Source organism: Grampus griseus (genome assembly GCF_964374135.1).
Source record: "Grampus griseus genome assembly, chromosome: 6".
Lineage (NCBI taxonomy): Eukaryota > Metazoa > Chordata > Mammalia > Artiodactyla > Delphinidae > Grampus > Grampus griseus.
This window is the reverse complement of record NC_139000.1, coordinates 81,070,158-81,086,366: the sequence shown is the minus strand read 5'-3', so window position 1 is coordinate 81,086,366 and position 16,209 is coordinate 81,070,158.

Here is a 16,209-nt window from a genome sequence, read left to right as displayed (position 1 = left end):
CTGATACTACCTGAGTTCAAGTCTTACTATAAAGCTATGGTAATCAAGACTGTGTGGTATTGGTGAAAGAATACACAAACAGATTAATGGAACAGAACAGAGAGCCCCAAAATAGACCCAAATAAATTTAGTCAAACTTATCTTTGACAAAGGTCCTAAAACAATACAATAGAGCAAAGATAGTCTTTTCAACAAATAGTGCTGAAACAACAGGACATCATCCACTTGTAAACAAAAAAAAGAATTGAGGCAGAGAATTTAAACTCTTTACAAAAATTAACTCAAAATATAAATCAACTATACTTCAATAAAATACATTTTTAAAAATTGGGAATTCCCTGGTGGTCCAAGTGTTAGGACTCCGCACTTTCCCTGCTGAGGGCCAAGGTTCAATCCCTGGTCGAGGAACTAAGATCCCACAAGCTGCACAGTGCAGCCAAATTAATTAATTAATTAATTAACTCAAAATGGACCACAGACGTAAATATAAAACACCAAACTATAAGACTCCTAGAAGATAACATAGGAGAAAACCTAAATGAAATTGGGTATAGGGATGACTTTTTAGATACAACACCAAAGGCACAATCCAGGAAAAAATAGAATTGATAAGCTATATGTCATTAAAGTTAAGAACTTCTGCTGAGAAAGACATTGTAAAGAGAATAAAAGGCCACAAACTGGGAGAAAATATTTGAAAAAGACACATCTGATAAGGAACTGTTATCCAAAATATACAAAAAACTCTTAAATCTCGGCAATAAGAAAATAAACAACCTGTTTAAAAAAATGGGTCAAAGATCTTAAGAGACACCTAACCAAAGAATATACACAGATTACAAATAATCATAAAAAGATGCTTCACATCATAAATCATAAGTGAAATGCATATTAAAACAATGAAATATCAATGCACACCTATTTGAATGGCCAAAATCCAGAATACTGACAAAACCAATTGCTGACAAGGATTTGTAGCAACAGGGACTCTCATTCATTGCTGGTGGGAATGCAAAATGGTACAGCCACTTTGGAAGACAGTTTTTCAGTGTCTAACAAAACCAAACATGTTCTTACCATATAATTCAGCAATCTGATTCCTTGGTATTCACCCAAGGTTGTTAAAAACTTAGGTCCACACAAAACCCTGCACATATATGTTTACAGCAGATTTATGCATAATTGCCAAAACTTGGTAGCAACCATGATGTCCTTAGGTTAATGGATAAATAAACTGTGGTACATCCTGACAATGGAATATTATTATTCAGCACTAAAAAAAATGGTCTAACAAGCCATGAAAATACATGTATAAAACTTAAATGCATACTCCTAAGTGAAAGGAGTCAGTCTAAAAAGGCTATGTACTGTATGATTATTATATGATATTCTAAAAAAGGCCAAACTATTGAGACAGTAAAAAAGATCAGTGGTTGCAACGGTTTGGGAGGGAGTGATGAATAAGTGGAGTAGAGAAAATTTTTAGAGCAGTGAAAATACTCTGTATGATACCACAATAATGGATACATGTCATTATACTATTATCCAAACCCATAGAATGTGCACCACAAAGAGTGAACCATAACATAAACTATGGACTTTGGGTGATTATGATGTGTCAGTGTAGGCTCATCAATTGTAAAAAAAGTACTACACTAGTGCAGACTGTTGATAATGGGTGAGGTTATGCAGAAAGTATATGGGAAATCTCTGTACCTTCTTAATTTTGCCGTGAACCTTAAACTACTCTAAAAAAATTAAAACAGTGCTGTGGAATAAACGAGGATGCAAAAAAAGACTACTGCATAAACCAATAATTATAAAACTGGGGTTTTATGGGGCTTATCATATATAAAGATGTATAAAGGAGGCAGAGGTACATTGGAGCAGTTTCTGTATGCCGTTGATATTATGTTAGTATTAACTGAAACTAGACTTTTAAGGATAATATGTTAATTTTAATCCCCAAATCAACTTTAAGAAAATAAATCCAAAAGTATAATCATAAAAATAATAAGAAGTTAAAATTGGTACCCTAGAAAATATCTAATTACAATAACAGAAGGCAGTAACTTAAGAAGGGAAACACAAAAGATGAAAGACATACAGAAAACAAAGAGCAGAAAGTGATGCCAGGGGCAGAGACAAGATGGACAAGTAGAAGGACTTGAGCTCACCACCTCCCACTTAAACACCAAAATCACAACTAACTGCTGAACAACCATCGACAAAATCACTGGAACCTACCAAAAAGATATCCTATATCCAAAGGCAAAGAAGAAGCCACAATAAGATGGTAGGAGGGGCACAATCACAATAAAATCAAACCCCATACCCATTGGGTAGGCAATGCAAATATTGGTAAATAATTAGATTGCAGAGATTCTCCCACAGGAATGAAAGTTCTGAGTCCCAGGTCAGCCTCCCCTGGGAGTCTGGCATCAGGAGAAGGAGCCCCCAGAGCATCTGGCTTAGAAGGACACAGGGTCTGATTGCAGGAATTCTACAGGACAGTGGGAAACAGAAACTGCACTCTTGGAAACTGCACACAGGTTCTTGTGCACACCAGGACCCAGGAGAAAAAGCAGTGACCTCATAGGAGCCTGGGCATGACCTATCTGCTGGTACTGGAGGGTCTCTGTGGAGGCAGGGGGCAGCTGTGGCTCATTGTGGGGACAAAAAACACTGGTAGCAGCAGTTCTGGGGAGGACTCATTGGTGTGAGCCATAGTAGAAGCTGCCATTTTCTCACCAAGACCTGGCCCCACCCAACAGACTGTAGGCTCCAGTCTAGACTAGTCTGTAGACTGCTAGGGTGCCTCAGGCCAACCAACCAACAGGGCAGGAACACAGCCACACCCATCAGCAGACAGCCTGCTTAAAGTTTTCCTGCGCAGCTTCCCACTAAACAAACCACTTGACATAGCCCTGCCCACCAGAGGGACAAGACACAGCGCCACCCAACAGTGGGAAGGAACCAGTCCCTCCCACCAGAAAGCCTACACAAGTGTCTTAGACTAGCCTCATCCACCAGGGGGCAGATAGCAGAAGCAAGAAGAACTGCAACTTGCAGAATGGAAACCGCAATCACAGAAAGGTAGACAAAATGAGACGGCAGAAGAATATACCCCAGACAAAGGAACAAGATAAAACACCAAAAGAACAACTGAGTGAAGTGGAGATAATGCCTATCTACCCCAAAAGGAATTCAGAGTAATGATACTAAAGATGATCCAAGATCTCAGAAAAAGAATGGAGACACAGACCAAGAAGATACAAGAAATGTTTAACAATGACCTAGAAAATGTAAAGAACAAAACAAAACAAAAACAAAAGATGAACAATACAATAACTGAAAAGAAAAATACACTAGAAAGAATCAATAGCAGAACAAATGAGGCAAAAGAACAGACAGGTGAGCTGGAAGACAGAATGGTGAAAATCTCTGCCTCAGAACAAAATAAAGAAAAAAGAATGAAAAGAAATGAAGACAGTCCAAGATACCTCTGGGACAACATTAAATGCACCAACACTCATATTATAGGGGTCCCAGAAGGAGGAGAGAGAGAGAAAGGGCCTGAGAAAATATTTGAAGAGATAATAGCTGAAGATTTCCCTAACATGAGAAAGGAAACAGTCACCCAAGTCCAGGAAGCACAGAGAGTTCCATACAGCATGAACCCAAGGAGAAACATGCCAAGAAAAACAGTAATCAAACTGGCAAAAATTAAAGACAAAGAGAAAATATGAAAAGCAACAAGTGACAGAAATAACATACAAGGAAATTCCCATAAAGTTATCAGCTGATTTTTCAACAGAAACTCTACAGGCCAGAAGGGAGTGGCAGGATATACTTAAAGGGATGAAAGGGAAAAATTTACAACCAAGAATACTCTACCCAGCAAGGCTCTTGTTCAGAATTGACAGAAAATTCAAAAGCTTAACAGACAAGCAAAAGAATTTAGCACCACCAAACCAGCTTTACAACAAATGCTAAATGAACTTCTCTAGGTGAAAAAGAAAGGGCCACAACAAGAAACAAGAAAATTACAAATGGAAAAGCTCACCAGCAAAGGCAAACATACAGGAAATGTAGGAAATCATCTACACACAAATATGATATCAAAACCAGCAATCCTGAGGACAGTACAAATGCAGGATACTGGAAATGCATTTGAAATTAAGAGACCAGCAACTTAAAACAATCTTGTTTGTATATAGACGGCTATATCAAAACTTCATGGTAACCACAAACAAAATATCTACAATAGATACACACACAAAAAGGAAAAGGAATCCAAACACAACACTAAAGATAGTCATCAAATCACAAGAGAAGAGAACAAAACAGAAAGGGAAGAAAAAAGACCTACCAAGACAAATCCAAAACATTTTTTTAAATGGCAATAAGGGAACAACTCCTACAGAACACCTACTGAACGCTGGCAGAAGACCTCAGACCTCCCAAAAGGCAAGAAACTCCCCCACGTATCTGGGTAGGGCAAAAGAAAAAAGAATAAACAGAGACAAAAGGATAGGGATGGGACCTGCACCAGTTAGAGGGAGCTATGAAGGAGGAGAGTTTTCCACAAACTAGGAAGCCCCTTCGCGGGTGGAGACTGTGGGTGGCGGAGGGCAAAAGCTTCAGAGCCACGGAGGAGAGCACAGCAACAGGGGTTCAGGGAGCAAAGCGGAGAGATTCCCGCACAGAGGATCGGTGCCGACCGGCACTCACCAGCCCGAGAGGCTTGTCTGCTCCCCCGCCAGGGTGGGCGGGGCTGGGAGCTGAGGCTCGGGCTTCAGTTGGAGCGCAGGGAGAGGACTGGGGTTGGCGGCGTGAACACAGCCTGCAGGGGGTTAGTGCGCCACGGCTGACGGGGAGGGAGTCCGGGGAAAAGTCTGGACCTGCCGAAGAGGCAAGAGACTTTTTCTTCCCTCTTTATTTCCTGGGGCGCAAGGAGAGGGGATTAAGAGCGCTGCTTAAAGGAGCTCCAGAGACGGGCGCGAGCCACGGCTAAAAGCGTGGACCCCAGAGACGGGCATGAGACGCTAAGGCTGCTGCTGCAGCCACCAAGAGGTCACTATCCACACCCCCCTTCCGGGGAGCCTGTGCAGCCCGCCACTGCCAGGGTCCTGGGATCCAGGGACAACTCCCCCGGGAGAACACACAGCGCGCCTCAAGCTGGTGCAACGTAACGCTGGCCTCTGTCGCCGCAGGCTCGCCCCGCACTCCGTGCCCCTCCCTCCCCCCGGCCTGAGTGAGCCAGAGCCCCCGAATCAGCGGCTCCTTTAACCCCGTCCTGTCTGAGCGAAGAACAGACGCCCTCCGGCGACCTACACGCGGGGGGGGGGGGTGCAAATCCAAAGCTGAGCGCCTGAGAACAAAGAAGAGAAAGGGAAATCTCTCCCAGCAGACTCAGAAGCAGCGGATTAAAGCTCCACAAACAACTTGATGTACCCTGCATCTATGGAATACATGAATAGACAACGAAGAAACCCAAATTAAGGAGGTGGACTTCGAGAGCAAGATTTATGATTTTTTCCCCTTTTCTTCTTTTTGTGAGTGTGTATGTGTATGCTTCTGTGTGAGATTTTGTCTATATAGCTTTGCTTCCACCATTTGACCAAGGGTTGTATCCGTTCGTTGTTTTTTTTCAATTTTTTAAATTAATAATTACTTTTTTAAAATAACTTTATTTTATTTTACTTTATCTTCGTTCTTTCTTTCCTTCCTTCCCCACTTCAGACAACGAATCATGCCAAATTGAAGAGGTGGACTTTGAGAGCAGGATTTATGATTTTGTCCCCTTTTCCTCTTTTAGTGAGCATGTATGTGTATGCTTCTGTGTGAGATTTTGTCTGTATAACTTTGCTTCCACCATATGTCCTAGGGTTCTATCTGTCTGTTTTTTTCTCTTAATAATTATTTTTTTATTTTAATAACTATTATATTTTATCTTATTTTATTTTATCTTCTTTCTTTGTTTTCCTTCCTTCCCTCCTTCCTTCCTTCCTTCCTCCCTCCCTCCCTCCTATCTTTCTTTCTTTCTTTCTACTTCTACTAATTTTTCTTTCTACTTTTTCTCCCTTTTACTCTGAGCCGTGTGGATGAAAGGCTCTTGGTGCTACATCCCAGAGTCAGCGCTGTGCCTCTGAGGTGGGAGAGCCAACTTCAGGACACTGGTCCACAAGAGACCTCCCAGCTCCACATAATATCAAACGGTGAAAATCTCCCAGAGATCTCCATCTCAACACCAGCACCCAGCTCCACTCAACGACGAGCAAGCTACAGTGCTGGATATCCTATGCCAAAGAACTAGCAAGACAGGAACACAACCCCACCCATTAGCAGAGAGGCTGCCTAAAATCATAAGTCCACAGACACCACAAAACACACCACCAGACGTGAACCTGCCCACCAGAAAGACAAGATCCAGCCTCATCTACCAGAACACAGGCACTACTCCCCTCCACCAGGAGCCTACACAACCCACTGAACGAACCTTAACCACTGGGGACGGACACCAAAAACAACGGGAACTACTAACCCGCAGCCTGCAAAAAGTAGATCTCAAACACACTAAGATAAGCAAAATGAGAAGACAGAAAAACACACGGCAGATGAAGGAGCAAGATAAAAACCCACCAGACCTAACAAATGAAGAGGAAATAGGCAGTCTACCTGAAAAAGAATTCAGAATAATGATAGTAAAGATGATCCAAAATCTTGGAAATAGAATAGAGAAAATGCAAGAAACATTTAAAAAGGACCTAGAAGAACTAAAGATGAAACACACAACGATGAACAACACAATAAATGAAATGAAAAATTCTCTAGATGTGATCAATAGCAGAATAACTGAGGCAGAAGAACGGATAAGTAACCTGGAAGATAAAACAGTGGAAATAACTACTGCAAAGCAGAATAAAGGAAAAAGAATGAAAAGAACTGAGGACAATCTCAGAGACCTCTGGAACAACATTAAACGCATCAACATTCGAATTATAGGGGTTCCAGAAGAAGAAGAGAAAATGAAAGGGACTGAAAAAACATTTGAAGAGATTATAGTTGAAAACTTCCCTTATATGGGAAAAGAAATAGGCAATCAAGTCCAAGAAGCACAGAGAGACCCATACAGGATAAATCCAAGGAGAAATACGCCAAGACACATATTAATCAAACTGTCAAAAATTAAATGCAAAGAAAACATATTAAAAGCAGCAAGGGAAAAACAACAAATAACACACAAGGGAATCCCCATAAGGTTAACAGCTGATTTTTCAGCAGAAACTCTGCAAGCCAGAAGGGACTGGCAGGACATATTTAAAGTGATGAAGGAGAAAAACCTGCAAACACGATTACTCTACCCAGCAAGGATCTCATTCAGATTTGATGGAGAAATTAAAACCTTTACAGACAAGCAAAAGCTGAGAGAGTTCAGCACCACCAAACTGGCTGTACAACAACTGCTAAATGAACTGCTCTAGGCAAGAAACACAAGAGAAGGAAAAGACGTACAATAACGAACACAAAACAATTAAGAAAATGGGAATAGGAACATACATATCGATAATTACCTTAAATGTAAATGGACTAAATGCTCCCACCAAAAGACACAGACTGGCTGAATGGATACAAAAACAACACCTATATATTTGCTGTCTACAAGAGACCCACTTCAGGCCTAGAGACACATACAGAATGAAAGTAACGGGATGGAAAAAGATACTACATGCAAATGGAAACCAAAAGAAAGCTGGAGTAGCAATTCTCATATCAGAAAAAATAGACTTTAAAATAAAGACTATTAGAAGAGACAAAGAAGGAAACTACATAATGATCAAGGGATTGATCCAAGAAGAAGATATAACAATTGTAAGTATTTATGAACCCAACATAGGAGCACCTCAATACATAATGCAAATACTAACAGCCATAAAAGGGGAAATCGACAGTAACACATTCATAGTAGGGGACTTTAACACCCCACTTTCACCAATGGACAGATCATCCAAAATGAAAATAAATAAATAAACAAAAGCTTTAAATGACACATTAAACAAGATAGACTTAATTGATATCTATAGGTCATTCCATCCAAAAACAACAAAATACACATTTTCTCAACTACTCATAGAACATTCTCCACGATAGATCATATCTTGGGTCACAAATAAAGCCATGATAAATTTAAGAAAACTGAAATTGTATCAAGTATCTTTTCCGACCACAATGCTATGAGACTAGATACCAATTACAGGAAAAGATCTGTAAAAAATACAAACACATGGAGGCAAAACAATACACTACATAATAACGAAGTGATCACTGAAAAAATCAAAGAGAAAATAAAAAAATAACTAAAAAACAAATAACAATGGGGACACGATGACCCAAAATCTATGGGATGCAGCAAAAGCAGTTCTAAGAGGGAAGTTTATAGCAATACAATCCGACCTTAAGAAACAGGAAACATCTTGAATAAACAACCTAACCTTGCAACTAAGCAATGACAGAAAGAAGAACAAAAAAAACACAAAGTTAGCAGAAGAAAAGAAATCATAAAAATCAGATCAGAAATAAATAAAAAAGAAATGAAGGAAACGATAGCAAAGATCAATAAAACTAAAAATTGGTTCATTGACAAAATAAACAAAATTGATAAACCATTAGCCAAATTCATCAAGAAAAAAGGGGAGAAGACTCAAATCAATAGAATTAGAAATGAAAAAGGAGAAATAACAACTGACACTGCAGAAATACAAAAGGTCATGAGAGACTACTACAAGCAACTCTATCCCAATAAAATGAACAACCTGTAAAAAATGGAAAAATTCATACAAATGCACAACATGCCAAGACTGAATCAGGAAGAAAGAGAAAACATGAACAGACCAATCACCAGCACTGAAATTGAAACTGTGATTAAAAATCTTCCAACAAACAAAAGCCCAGGACCAGATGGCTACACAGGCGAATTCGATCAAACATTTACACAAGAGATAACACCTATCCTTCTCAAACTCTTCCAAAATACAGCAGAGGGAGGAACACTCCCAAACTCATTCTACGAGGCCACCATCATCCTGATACCAAAACCAGACAAGGATGTCACAAAGAAAGAAAACTACAGGCCAATATCACTGATGAACATAGATGCAAAAATCCTCAACAAAATACTAGCAAACAGAATCCAACAGCACATTAAAAGGATCATACACCATGATCAAGTGGGCTTTATTCCAGGAATGCAAGGATTCTTCAATATACGCAAAGCAATCAACGTGTACACCATATGAACAAATTGAAGGAGAAAAACCATATGATCATCTCAATAGATGCAGAGAAAGCTTTCGACAAAATTCAACACCCATTTATGATAAAAACCCTGCACAAAGTAGGCACAGAGGGAACTTTCCTCAACATAATAAAGGACATATATGACAAACCCACAGCCAACATCGTCCTCAATGGTGAAAAACTGAAAGCATTTCCACTAAGATCAGGAACAAGACAAGGTTGCCCACTCTCACCACTCTTATTCAACATACTTTTGCAAGTTTTAGCCACAGCAATCAGAGAAGAGAAGGAAATAAAAGGAATCCAAATCGGAAAAGAAGAAGTAAAGCTGTCACTGTTTGCAGATGACATGATACTATCCATAGAGAATCCTAAAGATGCTACCAGAAAACTACTAGAGCTAATCAATGAACTTGGTAAAGTAGCAGGATACAAAATTAATGCACAGAAATCTCTTGCATTCCTATACACTAAGGTTGAAAAATATGAAAGTGAAATTAAAAAAACACTCCCATTTACCACTGTAACGAAAAGAATAAACTATCTAGGAATAAACCTACCTAAGGAGAAAAAAGACCTGTATGCAGAAAATTATAAGACACTGATGAAAGAAATTAAAGATGATACAAATAGAGGAGAGATATACCATGTTCTTGGATTGGAAGAATCAACATTGTGAAAATGACTCTACTACCCAAAGCAATCTACAGATTCAATGCAATCCCTATCAAACTACCACTGGCATTTTTCACAGAACTAGAACAAAAAATTTCACAATTTGTATGGAAACACAAAAGACCCCGAATAGCCAAAGCAATCTTGAGAACGAAAATCGGAGCTGGAGGTATCAGGCTCCCTGACTTCAGACTATACTACAAAGCTACAGTAATCAAGACAGTATGGTACTGGCACAAAAACAGAAATATAGATCAATGGAACACGATAGAGAGCCCAGAGATACACCCACGCACATATGGTCACCTTATCTTTGATATAGGAGGCAGGAACGTACAGTGCAGAAAGGACCGCCTCTTCAATAAGTGGTGCTGGGAAAACTGGACAGGTACAAGTAAAAGTATGAGATTAGATCACTCCCTAACACCATACACAAAAATAAGCTCAAAATGGACTAAAGACCTAAATGTAAGGCCAGAAACTATCAAACTCTTAGAGGAAAACATAGGCAGGACACTCTATGACATAAATCACAGCAAGATCCTTATTGACCCACCTCTTAGAGAAATGGAAATAAAAACAAAAATAAACAAATGGGACCTAATGAAACTTCAAACCTTTTGCACAGCAAAGGAAACCATAAACAAGACCAAAAGACAACCCTCAGAATGGGAGAAGATATTTGCAAATGAAGCAACTGACAAAGGATTCATTTCCAAAATTTACAAGCAGCTCATGCAGCTCAATAACAAAAAAACAAACAACCCAATCCAAAAACGGGCAGAAGACCTAAATAGACATTTCTCCAGAGAAGATATACAGACTGCCAACAGACACATGAAAGAATGCTCAACATCATTAATCATTAGAGAAATGCAAATCAAAACTACAATGAGATATCATCTCACACCAGTCCGAATGGCCATCATCAAAAAATCTAGAAACAATAAATGCTGGAGAGGGTGTGGAGAAAAGGGAACCCTCTTGCACTGCTGGTGGGAATGTGAATTGGTTCAGCCACTATGGAGAACAGTATGGAGGTTCCTTAAAAAACTACAAATAGAACTACCATATGACCCAGCAATCCCACTACTGGGCATATACCCTGAGAAAACCGAAATTCAAAAAGAGTCATGTACCAAAATGTTCATTGCAGCTCTATTTACAATAGCCCGGAGATGGAAACAACCTAAGTGCCCATCATCAGATGAATGGATAAAGAAGATGTGGCACATATATACAATGGAATATTACTCAGCCATAAAAAGAAACGAAATTGAGCTATTTGTAATGAGGTGGATAGACCTAGAGTCTGTTATACACAGTGAAGTAAGTCAGAAAGAAAAAGACAAATACAGTATGCTAACACATATATATGGAATTTAAGAAAGAAAAATGTCATGAAGAACCTAGTGGTAAGGCAGGAATAAAGACGCAGACCTCCTAGAGAACGGACTTGAGGTTATGGGGAGGGGGAAGGGTGAGCTGTGACGGGGCGAGAGAGAGTCATGGACATATACACACTAACAAACGTAGTAAGGTAGATAGCTAGTGGGAAGCAGCCGCATGGCACAGGGATACTGGCTCGGTGCTTTGTGACAGCCTGGAGGGGTGGGATACGGAGGGTGGGAGGGAGGGAGACGCAAGAGGGAAGAGATATGGGAACATATGTATATGTATAACTGATTCACTTTGTTATAAAGCAGAAACTAACACACCATTGTAAAGTAATTATACCCCAATAAAGATGTTAAAAAATAAATAAATAAAATAAAATACCAAAAAAAAAAAAAAATCTAGAAACAATAAATTCTGGAGAGGGTGTGGAGAAAAGGGAACACTCCTGCACTGCTGGTGGGAATGTGAATTGGTACAGCCACTATGGAGAACAGTATGGAGGTTCCTTAAAATACTACTAATAGAACTACCATATGACCCAGCAATCCCACTACTGGGCACATACCCTGAAAAAACCATAATTCAAAAAGAGTCATGTACCAACATGTTTACTGCAGCTCTATTTACGATAGCCCGGAGATGGAGACAACCTAAGTGCCCATCATCGGATGAATGGATAAAGAAGATGTGGCACATATATACAATGGAATATTACTCAGCCATACAAAGAAACGAAATTGAGCTATTTGTAATGAGGTGGATAGACCTAGAGGCTGTCATACAGAGTGAAGTAAGTCACAAAGAGAAAGACAAATACCATATGCTAACACATATATATGGAATTGAAGGAAAAAATATGTCATGAAGAACCTAGGGGTAAGACAGGAATAAAGACACAGACCTCCTGGAGAACGGACTTGAGGATATGGGGAGAGGGAAGTTTGTGAGCTGTGACAAAGCGAGAGAGAGGCATGAACATATATACACTACCAAACGTAAGGTAGATACCTCGTGGGAAGCAGCCGCATACCACAGGGATATCAGCTCGGTGCTTTGTGACCGCCTGAAGGGGTGGGACACGGAGGGTGGGAGGGAGGGAGACGCAAGAGGGAAGAGATATGGGAACATATGTATATGTACAACTGATTCACTTTGTTATAAAGCAGAAACTAACACACCATTGTAAAGCAGTTATACCCCAATAAAGATGTTTTTAAAAAAAATTTTCCATCAATCAAAAGCCCAGGACCAGATGGCTTCACAGGCGAATTCGATCAAACATTTACAGAAGAGCTAACGCCTATCCTTCTCAAACTCTTCCAACATAGAGCAGAGGGAGGAACACTCCCAAACTCATTCTATGAGGCCACCATCATCCTGATACCAAAACCAGACAAGGATGTCACATAGAAAGAAAACTACAGGCCAATATCACTGATGAACATAGATGCAAAAATCCTCAACAAAATACTAGCAAACAGAATCCAACAGCACATTAATAGGATCATACACCATGATCAAGTGGGCTTTATTCCAGGAATGCAAGGATTCTTCAATATACGCAAAGCAATCAACGTGTACACCATATGAACAAATTGAAGGAGAAAAACCATATGATCATCTCAATAGATGCAGAGAAAGCTTTCGACAAAATTCAACACCCATTTATGATAAAAACCCTGCACAAAGTAGGCACAGAGGGAACTTTCCTCAACATAATAAAGGACATATATGACAAACCCACAGCCAACATCGTCCTCAATGGTGAAAAACTGAAAGCATTTCCACTAAGATCAGGAACAAGACAAGGTTGCCCACTCTCACCACTCTTATTCAACATACTTTTGCAAGTTTTAGCCACAGCAATCAGAGAAGAGAAGGAAATAAAAGGAATCCAAATCGGAAAAGAAGAAGTAAAGCTGTCACTGTTTGCAGATGACATGATACTATCCATAGAGAATCCTAAAGATGCTACCAGAAAACTACTAGAGCTAATCAATGAACTTGGTAAAGTAGCAGGATACAAAATTAATGCACAGAAATCTCTTGCATTCCTATACACTAAGGATGAAAAATATGAAAGTGAAATCAAGAAAGCACTCCCAATTACCACTGCAACGAAAAGAATAAACTATCTAGGAATAAACCTACCTAAGGAGACAAAAGACCTGTATGCAGAAAATTATAAGACACTGATGAAAGAAATTAAAGATGATACAAATAGAGGAGAGATATACCATGTTCTTGGATTGGAAGAATCAACATTGTGAAAATGACTCTACTATCCAAAGCAATCTACAGATTCAATGCAATCCCTATCAAACTACCACTGGCATTTTTCACAGAACTAGAACAAAAAATTTCACAATTTGTATGGAAACACAAAAGACCCCGAATAGCCAAAGCAATCTTGAGAACGAAAATCGGAGCTGGAGGTATCAGGCTCCCTGACTTCAGACTATACTACAAAGCTACAGTAATCAAGACAGTATGATACTGGCACAAAAACAGAAATATAGATCAATGGAACACGACAGAGAGCCCAGAGATACACCCACGCACATATGGTCACCTTATCTTTGATATAGGAGGCAGGAACGTACAGTGCAGAAAGGACCGCCTCTTCAATAAGTGGTGCTGGGAAAACTGGACAGATACAAGTAAAAGTATGAGATTAGATCACTCCCTAACACCATACACAAATATAAGCTCAAAATGGACTAAAGACCTAAATGTAAGGCCAGAAACTATCAAACTCTTAGAGGAAAACATAGGCAGGACACTCTATGACATAAATCACAGCAAGATCCTTTTTGACCCACCTCTTAGAGAAATGGAAATAAAAACAAAAATAAACAAATGGGACCTAATGAAACTTCAAAGCTTTTGCACAGCAAAGGAAACCATAAACAAGACCAAAAGACAACCCTCAGAATGGGAGAAGATATTTGCAAATGAAGCAACTGACAAAGGATTCATTTCCAAAATTTACAAGCAGCTCATGCAGCTCAATAACAAAAAAACAAACAACCCAATCCAAAAACGGGCAGAAGATCTAAATAGACATTTCTCCAGAGAAGATATACAGACTGCCAACAGACACATGAAAGAATGCTCAACATCATTAATCATTAGAGAAATGCAAATCAAAACTACAATGAGATATCATCTCACACCAGTCACAATGGCCATCATCAAAAAATCTAGAAACAATAAATTCTGGAGAGGGTGTGGAGAAAAGGGAACACTCCTGCACTGCTGGTGGGAATGTGAATTGGTACAGCCACTATGGAGAACAGTATGGAGGTTCCTTAAAATACTACAAATAGAACTACCATATGACCCAGCAATCCCACTACTGGGCACATACCCTGAAAAAACCATAATTCAAAAAGAGTCATGTACCAACATGTTTACTGCAGCTCTATTTACGATAGCCCGGAGATGGAGACAACCTAAGTGCCCATCGGCGGATGAATGGATAAAGAAGATGTGGCACATATGTACAATGGATTATTACTCAGCCATAAAAAGAAACGAAATTGAGCTATTTGTAATGAGGTGGATAGACCTAGAGTCTGTCATACACAGTGAAGTAAGTCAGAAAGAAAAAGACAAATACAGTATGCTAACACATATATATGGAATTTAAGAAAGAAAAATGTCATGAAGAACCTAGTGGTAAGGCAGGAATAAAGACGCAGACCTCCTAGAGAACGGACTTGAGGTTATGGGGAGGGGGAAGGGTGAGCTGTGACGGGGCGAGAGAGAGTCATGGACATATACACACTAACAAACTTAGTAAGGTAGATAGCTAGTGGGAAGCAGCCGCATGGCACAGGGATACTGGCTCGGTGCTTTGTGACAGCCTGGAGGGGTGGGATACGGAGGGTGGGAGGGAGGGAGACGCAAGAGGGAAGAGATATGGGAACATATGTATATGTATAACTGATTCACTTTGTTATAAAGCAGAAACTAACACACCATTGTAAAGTAATTATACCCCAATAAAGATGTTAAAAAATAAATAAATAAAATAAAATACCAAAAAAAAAAAAAAAATCTAGAAACAATAAATTCTGGAGAGGGTGTGGAGAAAAGGGAACACTCCTGCACTGCTGGTGGGAATGTGAATTGGTACAGCCACTATGGAGAACAGTATGGAGGTTCCTTAAAATACTACTAATAGAACTACCATATGACCCAGCAATCCCACTACTGGGCACATACCCTGAAAAAACCATAATTCAAAAAGAGTCATGTACCAACATGTTTACTGCAGCTCTATTTACGATAGCCCGGAGATGGAGACAACCTAAGTGCCCATCATCGGATGAATGGATAAAGAAGATGTGGCACATATATACAATGGAATATTACTCAGCCATACAAAGAAACGAAATTGAGCTATTTGTAATGAGGTGGATAGACCTAGAGGCTGTCATACAGAGTGAAGTAAGTCACAAAGAGAAAGACAAATACCATATGCTAACACATATATATGGAATTGAAGAAAAAAATATGTCATGAAGAACCTAGTGGTAAGACAGGAATAAAGACACAGACCTCCTGGAGAACGGACTTGAGGATATGGGGAGAGGGAAGTTTGTGAGCTGTGACAAAGCGAGAGAGAGGCATGAACATATATACACTACCAAACGTAAGGTAGATACCTCGTGGGAAGCAGCCGCATACCACAGGGATATCAGCTCGGTGCTTTGTGACCGCCTGAAGGGGTGGAACACGGACGGTGGGAGGGAGGGAGACGCAAGAGGGAAGAGATATGGGAACATATGTATATGTACAACTGATTCACTTTGTTATAAAGCAGAAACT